Source organism: Danio rerio, chromosome 4, assembly GCF_049306965.1.
Source record: "Danio rerio strain Tuebingen ecotype United States chromosome 4, GRCz12tu, whole genome shotgun sequence".
NCBI classification, from domain to species: domain Eukaryota; kingdom Metazoa; phylum Chordata; class Actinopteri; order Cypriniformes; family Danionidae; genus Danio; species Danio rerio.
In genome coordinates this window covers 47,086,559-47,097,084 of record NC_133179.1, presented here as the reverse complement: position 1 = coordinate 47,097,084, position 10,526 = coordinate 47,086,559, and the positions used below count along the sequence as shown (strand labels likewise).

Below are 10,526 nucleotides of genomic sequence, written 5' to 3'. Positions count from 1 at the left end.
TTATAAAAAGGTGTTTCAAAGATTCCAGTTTGTCAGCAGATAGTGTCACCACATAAAAAAAATTCTTGCAAAGTGGCTTGCTGGTCTTGGAGTATGATTCTTGTTCATGTTATGACAAATCCCAGGTTCAAATTTCGGTTGAGCCCTTACAGTTGTCTGCTGTTTTGTAAGGGCGTTGTGGCTTACACAGATGCCTTTTTCTGAGAATGCCAGTTTGTCGGCAGATTGTGTCGCCATGTAAAGTTGCTGTTTTGCAGTGGCTTGTTGGTCTAGGGGTATGATTCTCGCTTAGGGTGCCCTTGATTTGTTTGAGAAAAATTTCTGACTATCTGATACTTCTGACGCCATGTAAAATTAAACACACCTAAACCAGCTAATCAAGCTCTTCTAAATATACTAGAAAGCTCCATGGAGTTGAAGTGTGTTGAAGGAAGTTGGAGCTAAACTATGCAGGACACCGGCCCTCCAGGACTGAGTTTGGACACCCCCGGGTATGATTCTCGTTTCGTGTGCGAGAGGTCCGGGGTTTTAAATCCCAGACAAGCCCTTGCAGGTGTCCTGTGTTTTACAGGGCATTATGTCTTTCATAAAAACGTCTTTCGAAGAATTCCAGTTTGTCAGCAGGGGTCCGTTCTTCGTATGTGGATTTCTCAGTTAGCTGTATTTAGATATTGACGATTTAACACGATCCAGGATCGTTTCGTTCTTCAAAGTTGATCTGAGAGTTGTTGTCATAGCAACAGTTCTGCTAGGTCAAACCTGATCAGAAGCAGGTTAAATTCATATAAATAGGATTAGATCGGCTCAGTTCAAGCAAAGATAATACAGAAAGTAAGTACCGAATTCTAATATTTTCTTACAGTAGTAGTTATATATACTTGGGAAAATGGTAAATATTTTTAACTATATATATATATATATATATATATATATATATATATATATATATATATATATATATATGTATATAGTTATAGTTACTAATACAATAAATGAAGTTATACATATTAATAAAACTTATGCAATCTACACCCTCGAAATAAAAGTACAAAGACTGCCACCTGGTGGTGCAAAGAGAAAATGTATTGACATGAACTTTTTTAATTACTTTAGTACAAATTGTGTATAATAGAAATGCACAATATGTGACTTTTTTTAAAAGCAATAATACATTTATGCAGTCATAAACATGTTTTGACAGTTAATATGCCAGTGATTTGATGCTTCACAAAAGTTGCAGATGCCTTATCAATATTAAAATGCTTTTACACTGATTAAAAAACCGGCTACTATAATAAAGAAAATCTTCTCTAAATGTAGAACTAAATACACTGATATGCATTAAAATACATGATGAATAGTCTTGACACATGAAAGTGTAAAGCCTGCAGCTTACAACAAATGTGGAAGGTTATTGCGTTTCAAATTTAACAAACTGTTTACTGCTAATTTGATGTAATTTTGCTCACATGGACTAAAATGAGGATTTCTGACTTGTTACTTTGCATGGCAAATCCAGTCTCGAAAAGCATCAACTGCTATAGCTTGGAGAAGGGGTATACGTGTGTGTGGATTTCGGTCATACACTTTACATCTCCTGGGAGAAAAAAAATCCTCAATAGGTTTGAGTAATGGAGAATATGGAGAGGGAGATGAACAACTAAAAAAAAAAAATGAGTTGGCCGAGAACCAGTTATGAACCAGATGAGCTCTGATTTCTAAATTGTAATTCTGTGTGACAGGTGTTTACTCATGTGATGAGTTAGTATGCAAAGTAGGACAACTGACTTTAGAATTGTGAATGACAGTGTGTTCCTTGTTAAAACATTTTCTGCATGAAAACTGTGCAAAATGCAGAGAATTGTCTGTAGTGTTTTTAAAAAAAAGGGTGTTTTAAACCTGCAATTTGAATGTAAAGCAGGAATTGTGCTTGTAGTTTAGCAGAGTTGGTTCATGGGGTTTGTTGCATCAGTTATATGTTGTAGTTATTGTGTCTGAAGTACAAGTAATTGTGTGTAAACAATTGGAATAGACTGTACTACAGACAGTAGGCCTACAGAAGTGCTTTGTAAAATACTTCAGAATATTGTTTTTATACAAAACAGACAAATACCAAATATATTTTACTGTATTTTCCCCATAAATACAGTGTACACAGTGTACATTACAGCCAACACAAAGTTGCAGATAACATGGTCTACATCCTCTTTTCTGTTTTGGTCTGGTCTGGTCTGGATTTCGGTCATACACTTTACATCTCCTGGGAGAAAAAAAATCCTCAATAGGTTTGAGGAATGGAGAATATGGAGGGGGAGATAAACAACTAAAAAACATGGGTAGGCAGAGAACCAGTTATGAACCAGATGAGCTCTGATTTCTAAATTGCAATTCTGTGTGACAGGTGTTTACCTACATGATGAATCAGTATGCAAAGTAGGACAACTGACTTTACAATTGTGAATGACTGTGTTCCTTGTGAAAACAAAATATTTTCTCCATGAAAATTGTGCAAAATGCAGAGAATTGTGTGTTGTGTTTTGAAAAAAATGTGTTTTAATCCTGCAATTTGGGTGTAAAGCAGGAATTGTGCTTGTAATTTAGCAGAGTTGGTTCAGGGGGTTGGTGCATGTTACATGTTGTAGTCATTGTGTCTGAAGTACAAGTAATTAAGTGTAAACAATTGGAAAAACCTGTAAGGTTTTGAGTTTTTTTAAGAAACAGACTGCTAAACAGCTCGCTGCGTAAACACTTGTAACTCTTAAGAAGAAGCAATTCTGGCACCTGTACATTTGGCACTACATGAACCCAGGATGTCTTGTTTACTAAGCAGGCACTTTGACCAACTAAGCGACAGCGCTAACGCTGAAAAGGGAAAGATGATTTTGCACAAAGAAACTAAAAAAAGACAGCAAGTCTTAAAATGGCAACCAAAAGAGGTTGTTTAACTGTAAGAGACATTTGCCCGATAACAAAAATCGATGAAGAAAAAACAATAAAACACAAAAACCAGCATGTCAGGATGCAGAAAATGCTGACAAGATGGAAAGAAAATGAAAACCTGGACAAACATATGCTATCGGCCATTAAAAGATTTTCAGATCAGAAAGCCACTCTCCCATAATCTGAAGGAAAGGTGCATTTTGGATTTGAACCTAGCACCTGCTGTTCCCAAGACAGGTGCTCTGGCCAACTTAGTCTTAACACTAAAAGAAAAAACCAAAACGCAGTTTCATCTAAGACAGTGGGGGGGAGCAAAATTTACTGTGCTTTCTACTCAGTTACTTTGCACATGCATAAAGAGGGTTTTGTACGACAAACCCAAAAGGCTTGATCTCAACAATAGGTGGCAGTTACTTTACCCCAAAACCACAAGTTGCCTTCGAGCCTTTTTTTAAGCCCACTCTGCCCTGCACCGCTTTCCAATCTCCCTTATTTAAAACAGCTCAATTAAGTCATCAGCTTCATTGTAGAGTACCCCTAGTATCTGAGCCTGCACTGCACAATGAAAGAAAGAAGCAAAACTGGATGGACAGATGCCTATAATAATGGAAACGCACCACTCCTAAGTCAGTGAAGAAAATGGATAATGCTTGCGACTCGAACCCACAACCTTTTAATGACTCAGCTCACAGCCTAGAAGTCCACTGCGCTATCCATTGCGCCACAAAGCCTGAGTACTCTCTGACCAATAAAAGAACAGCTCACTGCAAACAAGTCACTGCTGGGATTCAAACCCAGGATCTCCGGTTTACTAGACAGGCACTTTGACCAACTAAGCCACAACGACAGACAAGAACAATTTGTTTTGCCCCTGTCTTACAACAGTAGCGCTGCACGTGTCAATGTCTCGACTTGAAATATTAAAGTCCAATTGGTTACACATTACCCCACCATGCGATATAAAGCCATTGTCCAAAGCCCTCTTCAATGAGCAGCGTTCTTAAGGATTTGAGTTTTGTTAAGAAACAGATTGTCAGTGTGTTCCTTGTGAAAACAAAATATTTTTTTGCATGAAAATTGTGCAATATGCAGAAAATTGTGTGTAGTGTTTTGAAAAAAGTATGTTGTAAACCTGCAATTTGAGTGTAAAGCAGGAATTGTGCTTGTAGTTTAGCAGAATTGGTTCAGGGGGTTGGTGCATCAGTTACACATGTTGTAGAAATTGTGTCTGTAGTACAAGTAATTGTGTGTAAACAACTAAGAAAAAACTGTAAGTCATCAGCTTCATTGTAGAGTACCTCTAGTATCTAAGCCTGCACTGAGCAATGAAGGAAAAAAGCAAAACTGGATGTACAGATGTAATGTAATGTAATGTGTATTTATATAGCGCATTTATTGTGTATGGCAATACACCCAAAGTGCTTCACAATCATGAGGGGGGGTCTCTCCACACCACCACCAGTGTGCAGCATCCACTTGGATGATGCGACGGCTGCCACAGGACAACGGCGCCAGTGCGCTCACCACACACCAGCTATTGGTGGAGTGGAGGGACAGTGATAGAGCCAATTCGGTGGAGAGGGGATGATTGGGAGGCCATGATCGTAAGGGCCGATAGAGGGACTTTGGCCAGGACACCGGGGTTACACCCCTGCTCTTTCACGAGAAGTGCCTTGGGATTTTTAATGACCACAGAGAGTCAGGACCTCGGTTTAACGTCTTATCCGAAAGACGGCACCCACTGACAGTGTAGTGTCCCCTTCACTTTAACTGGGGCATTAGGACTCACGCAGACCACAGGTTGAGCGCCCCCTGCTGGCCTCACTAACACCACTTCCAACAGCAACCTAGTGTTCCCTAGTGGTCTCCCATCCAGGTACTGACCAGGCTCAGCCCTGCTTAGCTTCAGTGAGTAACCGGTCTTGGGCTGCAGGGTGACATGGCTGTGGCATAGATGCGTAAAATGATGGAAACTCACCACACCTAAGTCAAGTGAAGAAAAGGGGCAAAACTTGCGACTCTGGTGGGACTCGAACCCACAACCTTTGCATGACTCAGCTCACAGCCTAGAAGTCCGACGCTATTGATTGCATCGGAGAGCTTAAGTGCTCCAGCACTGTTCCACAGAAAACACTTTTTGGTACTCTCTGGCCTATAAAAGCCAATCTCACTACGGACTAGGCACTGCTTGGGTTCAAACCCAGAATCTTCTGTTTACTGGAGAAGCACTTTGACCAACTAAGCCACAGCGTCAGACAGGAGCTAATTGTTTAATCAAAAAAAGAAAAAAACAACTTACAGCGGTAGCGCTGCATGTGTGAATGTCTGGACTTGAAATATTAAAGTCTAATTGGTTATGCATTACCACACCATGCTCTATAAAGACATTGTCCAAAGCCCTCTTGAACAAGCAGCGTTTTTAAGGATTTGAGTTTTGTTAAGTACCACACTGCTAAACAGCTTGCTGCGTAAACACTTGTAAACCTTGAGAAGAAGCAACTCTGGAAACTGTACATTAGGCACTGCTGGGATTTGAACCCAGGATCTCCTGTTTACTAGACAGGCGCTTTGACCAACTAAGCCACAGTACCAATGCTGAAAACAGGGTAAGACGTTTTTGCACAAAGAGACTAAAAAAAGACAGCCAGTCTTAAAATAGCAACCAAAGAGGCTGCTATTTATTGATTAGCAAACCATGTTATGCCATACCTCTCAACACTGGGATGTAAAAATATGGGACAACAATTAGCTTTAAAAAGAAGACATAGCAAACATTAGAAAATATTAACAATAACACAAAATATTTTGCCTAATAAAACCAATGGCCTATACAGAAAATAAATCAAGTTATAAAATCCCATTCACTTTTTACTGTATTTAAATATTGATTAGCATTACTACAGTTATTTAGTGAAGAGCAGCAATCTCTTATTTTGTTTTTTGATAACAGAGGTGTCACTGTAACGCCGAGTTCAGACTGCGTGATTTTAGCCCCGATTTTGGCTCGCCGACAGGTTTTGAGAAATCGCCGACAAATGCCTGAAATCACAGGCAAATCGCCGTTCGTGCACGTGAGTGACAATCACACAGTATAAACTATCAAAGACGCGATCTGAGAGAATCGCCGATAAGTCGCCGATGCCTGTGAGATATTTGGCATGCTAAATATCTGGAGCTGTCGGCGATTCAAATCATGCTGTGTGAATTGAGTTTTGACTGAAAATAACATCAGCCATCGCCTACAGCCAATGAGAGAGCAGCTTTCACTTGTGTGTGTGTGTGTGTGTGTATACCTGCTGCAGGCCAGCAGGAGGCTGGGGGAAAAGTTTAAAGCACTCTTTTTTGGTTTATTTGGACACACGAAATGGAGGAAAAACTAGTGGAGGTTTGACAGGACTCAGGAGCAACTGTGTCTGTTTGATGTTTCATACAGAAAGAAATTAGTTTATTATTAACGTTGAGGAGAAATGGCTAATTCCCTTTAAACCCAGGTGAGCAAACACGTACATGCTCTACCCCATTAAAGGCTTCTTTCTCATTATGTAGTTAATAACAAAACATATACGACGTGTTTTTGGCTGAAACGTAGTTTGGACGAAGTTGTCAGCGATTCTTCCTATAGTAAAGTCATGCAATGTGAATGTCCCAGTCGCCGATCAATCTTGCAGTGTCAACAAAGCAGCGACGAAACGCTAGCCCAGATAGTCAAGCAGTGTGAAAACATCTGTGACACGATTACTTTGAAAATCATGCAGTCTGAACTCGGCATAAGAATGCACAGATCTATAGGCTAATGAAAGCATTTACAAGCAGTTGCGTGTACAGAAGCGGATCTGGGAACAGTATATCACATAGAGCACGTCCAGTAGTCAGACTGCATGCATACACTGATTCAGGGGTTGCGTCGATCGACGCACAGCTTTAACAGGAAAAAAGTGAATGCAGACATTTTTATTAACATTCTTTCAAGCCAAAATAAAGCGAAAGCACAATTCTCTTGCACAGCTCTTGCAATTTATATCACATTTGAGATCGGCTCTGATTTGACAGTACTTTCACTATTCATAGAAAGTTTAAACATACAGGGCAACTACGAGGAAATACTTAAACTTGATGATAGCTGGGAAAACCGGAGAGTTGACAAGTATGTGTCAAGCTAATTAATGGCGTCATCGATCACGGATACAGTAAAATAATCATCTTTGTTGTAACATTACCTCTGTCTTTGTTGCGTTTTTCCTCCTCTTCTTGTGTTTTTTTTGCCTCCCCTGCGCACTAGACTGTTTGAGAGGGTTTGGGACGTTTTGACATATTGAGCATGTTGACCCATCAAAAAAAAAAAAATGAACACCGTAGCAGGTACAGTCTAATTATTCAGAGGGGAGCGTCTTAGGCGAGTAGGTTTTATTATTATTATACTACTACTACTTAGTAGGCTATGCAGTGGCGCCCCCAGAAAAATCTCATAGGGGTGGCCAGATGAGGCCACATCAAAACTTGGGGTGGCACACTGGAAAAAAGAATAACTTTAGCGTAATGTTATTTTTGTGTTAATTTAATTTAATTTTAACTAGCAATGAATTACTCCTAAAATATTGCAATTCTTTCCTTTAAATTATTCAGCACATATATATACAAATCATATAAAAATCAATGTTTAGCTTAAAAACACTTTCAAGTCAGTTATTTTTCACATACCTTTATTGTAAATCAGTATATGCCATGTTTAAATTGAATAAAGCTCAATGAATTAATTAATAAAACAGACAACTGGACAAACTGAACAAAATCCATTACTTTACACACACTCACTATATACAGACCCCAATAATATAGTTAATCCGTATTCCTTTTTTTTCAAGCCACTATATTATTAATACAGCATGTTCTATTGATACGCCTTTTTGCACAATACATTCACAAAATCATTGTGATTTATGGCCCTTCTATCCTTCTTGATTTAACACTTTACACCTGCAAATTAAACAAACAGAGTGCATTACTTTATACACATTTGATCCAACCCTAATCATATAATAATGAATCCAAATAGCTTTTAGGCCACAATCTAATCAATAAAGCTTTATTCTTCTATTGTTGTGCCTTTTTGCAAACACATCCACAAAATCATCAAGATTTATGGCCTTTGCCCTTCTTGACTCTACACTTAACACCCCCAAATTGCTCAAACGTTCATTACTCATTGTATTTCTCAACACAGTCTTGATCATCTTTAGCACAGAAAAACTGCGCTCACAGGATGCAGTGCTCACTGGTAATACAAGAGCAATTTTGCAAAGTTTAAACATTTCATGAAAAATCTCTCTATACGGTTCAAGGAAGACTGTGAGGTCTAGTAAATTTGATGGAATTTCCAAACCATTGGTTTGCTTCCTTTCAAGAACTCGTTTAAGCTGAGGAATTTCATTTTCTAGATCTTCAGTGCTACAACTGTATTGTGAGGCAAATGGAAACAATACATTTTTCTCACAAAACTTGGGACTTCCAGGATTCAAGGCCTGTATCCCTTCCATTATGACACAACTCTCTTTAGAAAACCTTTTCTTAATTTCAAAGAGAAGTACATCAACAATTGGAATGAAGGAGTCTGTCCTAAATGATTCTTTATCTGTGTTGACCTGTCTCTGGGCTATAGGTGTGGAAATGTAATATCCTTCAATCCTAGAGCTTGGTGTGACCTGACGTCCTGTAGATGTAACACTGACACTGCATTGATCTGCAAGAGATATTGCATTATCCCAAATTTCATTGATGACAGGGCCTTCTCTGCATCCATTTAATGTGTCAATAAGAGAATCAACAAGGCTAACAGCTGCGCCCAAATTTAACTGTGAGGACTGTAAAATGTCAGACAGATGCTTGATCTCACCAAAAATCCTAGTAATTGTAATTAGAAGACAAATGAATTTGAAATCTATTTGGGCTAATAAACCTCTTGCTTCGACAGCTCTGTCTGCACTTCTTTCTTCAGAAAGTTGTTTGAGTAGCTGTATGATGGCTGGAAGTCTGTCCTTCACTGTTTTGCATGCATTATATCGGCATGCCCATTGTGTCTCTATCAACCTTTGTAGTTCCCTTGTCACCCCCTTATACATGTCTCTTTGCACCTCTATCCACTTTTGGTGTACATAAGAACCTGACATAAAAACATAGAGTTTTTGTAACAGAGAAAAAAAATTGCTGGCTTCAGGGAGGCATTTCACACTGTCCACCAATACTAAATTGAGACAGTGTGCATTGCAGTGTACATAGAAGGCAAATGGAGCTTCTGATTTAATGCGTGCTTGCACACCTGTGTTTTTACCACTCATAACAGAGGCCCCATCATATGCTTGTCCTACTAAATGGTTTCTGTAATCAAGACCATACTTCTGCATTGTTTGTATGATTTTGTGAGAAAGTGCCTCAGCGTCCAGTTGTTCAGCAGCTTCAAATGTGAGAAAGCTTTCAAATACAGACCCATTGTAATAGTATCGTAACACAAAGGACATCTGCTCTTTTTTACTAATGTCTTTGGTTTCATCAACCATAATGCTGAATGTCTCACTTTGTGTAACTTCGCTTATTATTGAGGTTCGCACCATTTCAGCTAGGCAATCAATTATTTCATTCTAGGTGTTATGTCCAAGATATGTTGCATTTCTTTGAGTAGTCATTTTCTTTTTTACTACATCATCATGCTTGGCAAGTAACTCCATAATAGAGAGAAAATTCCCTATATTCTCACTTCCAGTTTCATTACTTGCTCTCTGGGCTATGTTTTGTGTTGCCGTTAGAAGCAGGGTTTCTGCAATTGTTTTAAGATACTCTCTGTTTTCCTTTACTAGTTTTTCATACTCAGCGTTTAAAGACGCAGAGAGAGAGAACAATTGTTTTTTTGCAATATTTCAAAGTCTTTCCAGGCTAACATGGCATTGGTATGAGATTCTGATTTTGCATGGCTAGCAAATCCTCCATCTCGAAAACTTGCCTTCTTCCAATGTCTAAATCCTTCAGATGTCAATGCAGAATCACGTGAAGAAGGAAGACTGAAGTGCCGGCAGGCATAACAGAATGCAGCATCTTTACTCTGAGAGTATTCCAACCACTTATGAGTACTGTACCACTCTTTCATGAAGCTCCTCCTTCGATCTCCTATGAGGGTCCGAGGGAAAACCTTGAGAAGTGGTTGTTTGGGTCTTTCTGCTCTTGACTGGGATATATCTATGATAAATCCAAAAGAGAAACCAAAACCTTAACTTATCAATAAACTTTTTTGTAATAACCTTTATTATGAACCTAATGCAAACAACTACAGCTACCAAAATATTAATATATATATATATATATATATATATATATATATATATATATATATATATATATATATATATATATATATATATATATCGCCAATCCACAGTAATTATTAATATTTTTATTAATAATTAAAAAAATAATCTGTAAACATTAGTATTTAGGCTCTTATAGCTCAAGTACTAGCCTAAATAACAAAATATGAATATTAAGTATCATAGTTCAATGTAAAAATGATACATTAAAAATAACAATTATTAAGAATACTG

General features: G+C 38.3%; 2 protein-coding genes and 1 non-coding gene across 12 annotated transcripts in view; 1 reads left to right on the top strand and 2 right to left on the bottom strand.

The window, feature by feature from the left end:
* The window catches only part of zgc:174653, a 954,986-nt gene that overhangs the window by 102,731 nt on the left and 841,729 nt on the right, over nucleotides 1-10,526 (bottom strand). The gene's annotated exons all lie outside the window — the stretch shown is intronic.
* LOC108183924 (uncharacterized) overlaps nucleotides 1-10,526 on the top strand; it is a 667,181-nt gene that overhangs the window by 494,934 nt on the left and 161,721 nt on the right. The window lies entirely within an intron of this gene.
* trnat-agu (transfer RNA threonine (anticodon AGU)) lies at nucleotides 5,458-5,531 on the bottom strand. The gene has a single exon. It is a non-coding gene; the product is annotated as a tRNA-Thr (tRNA).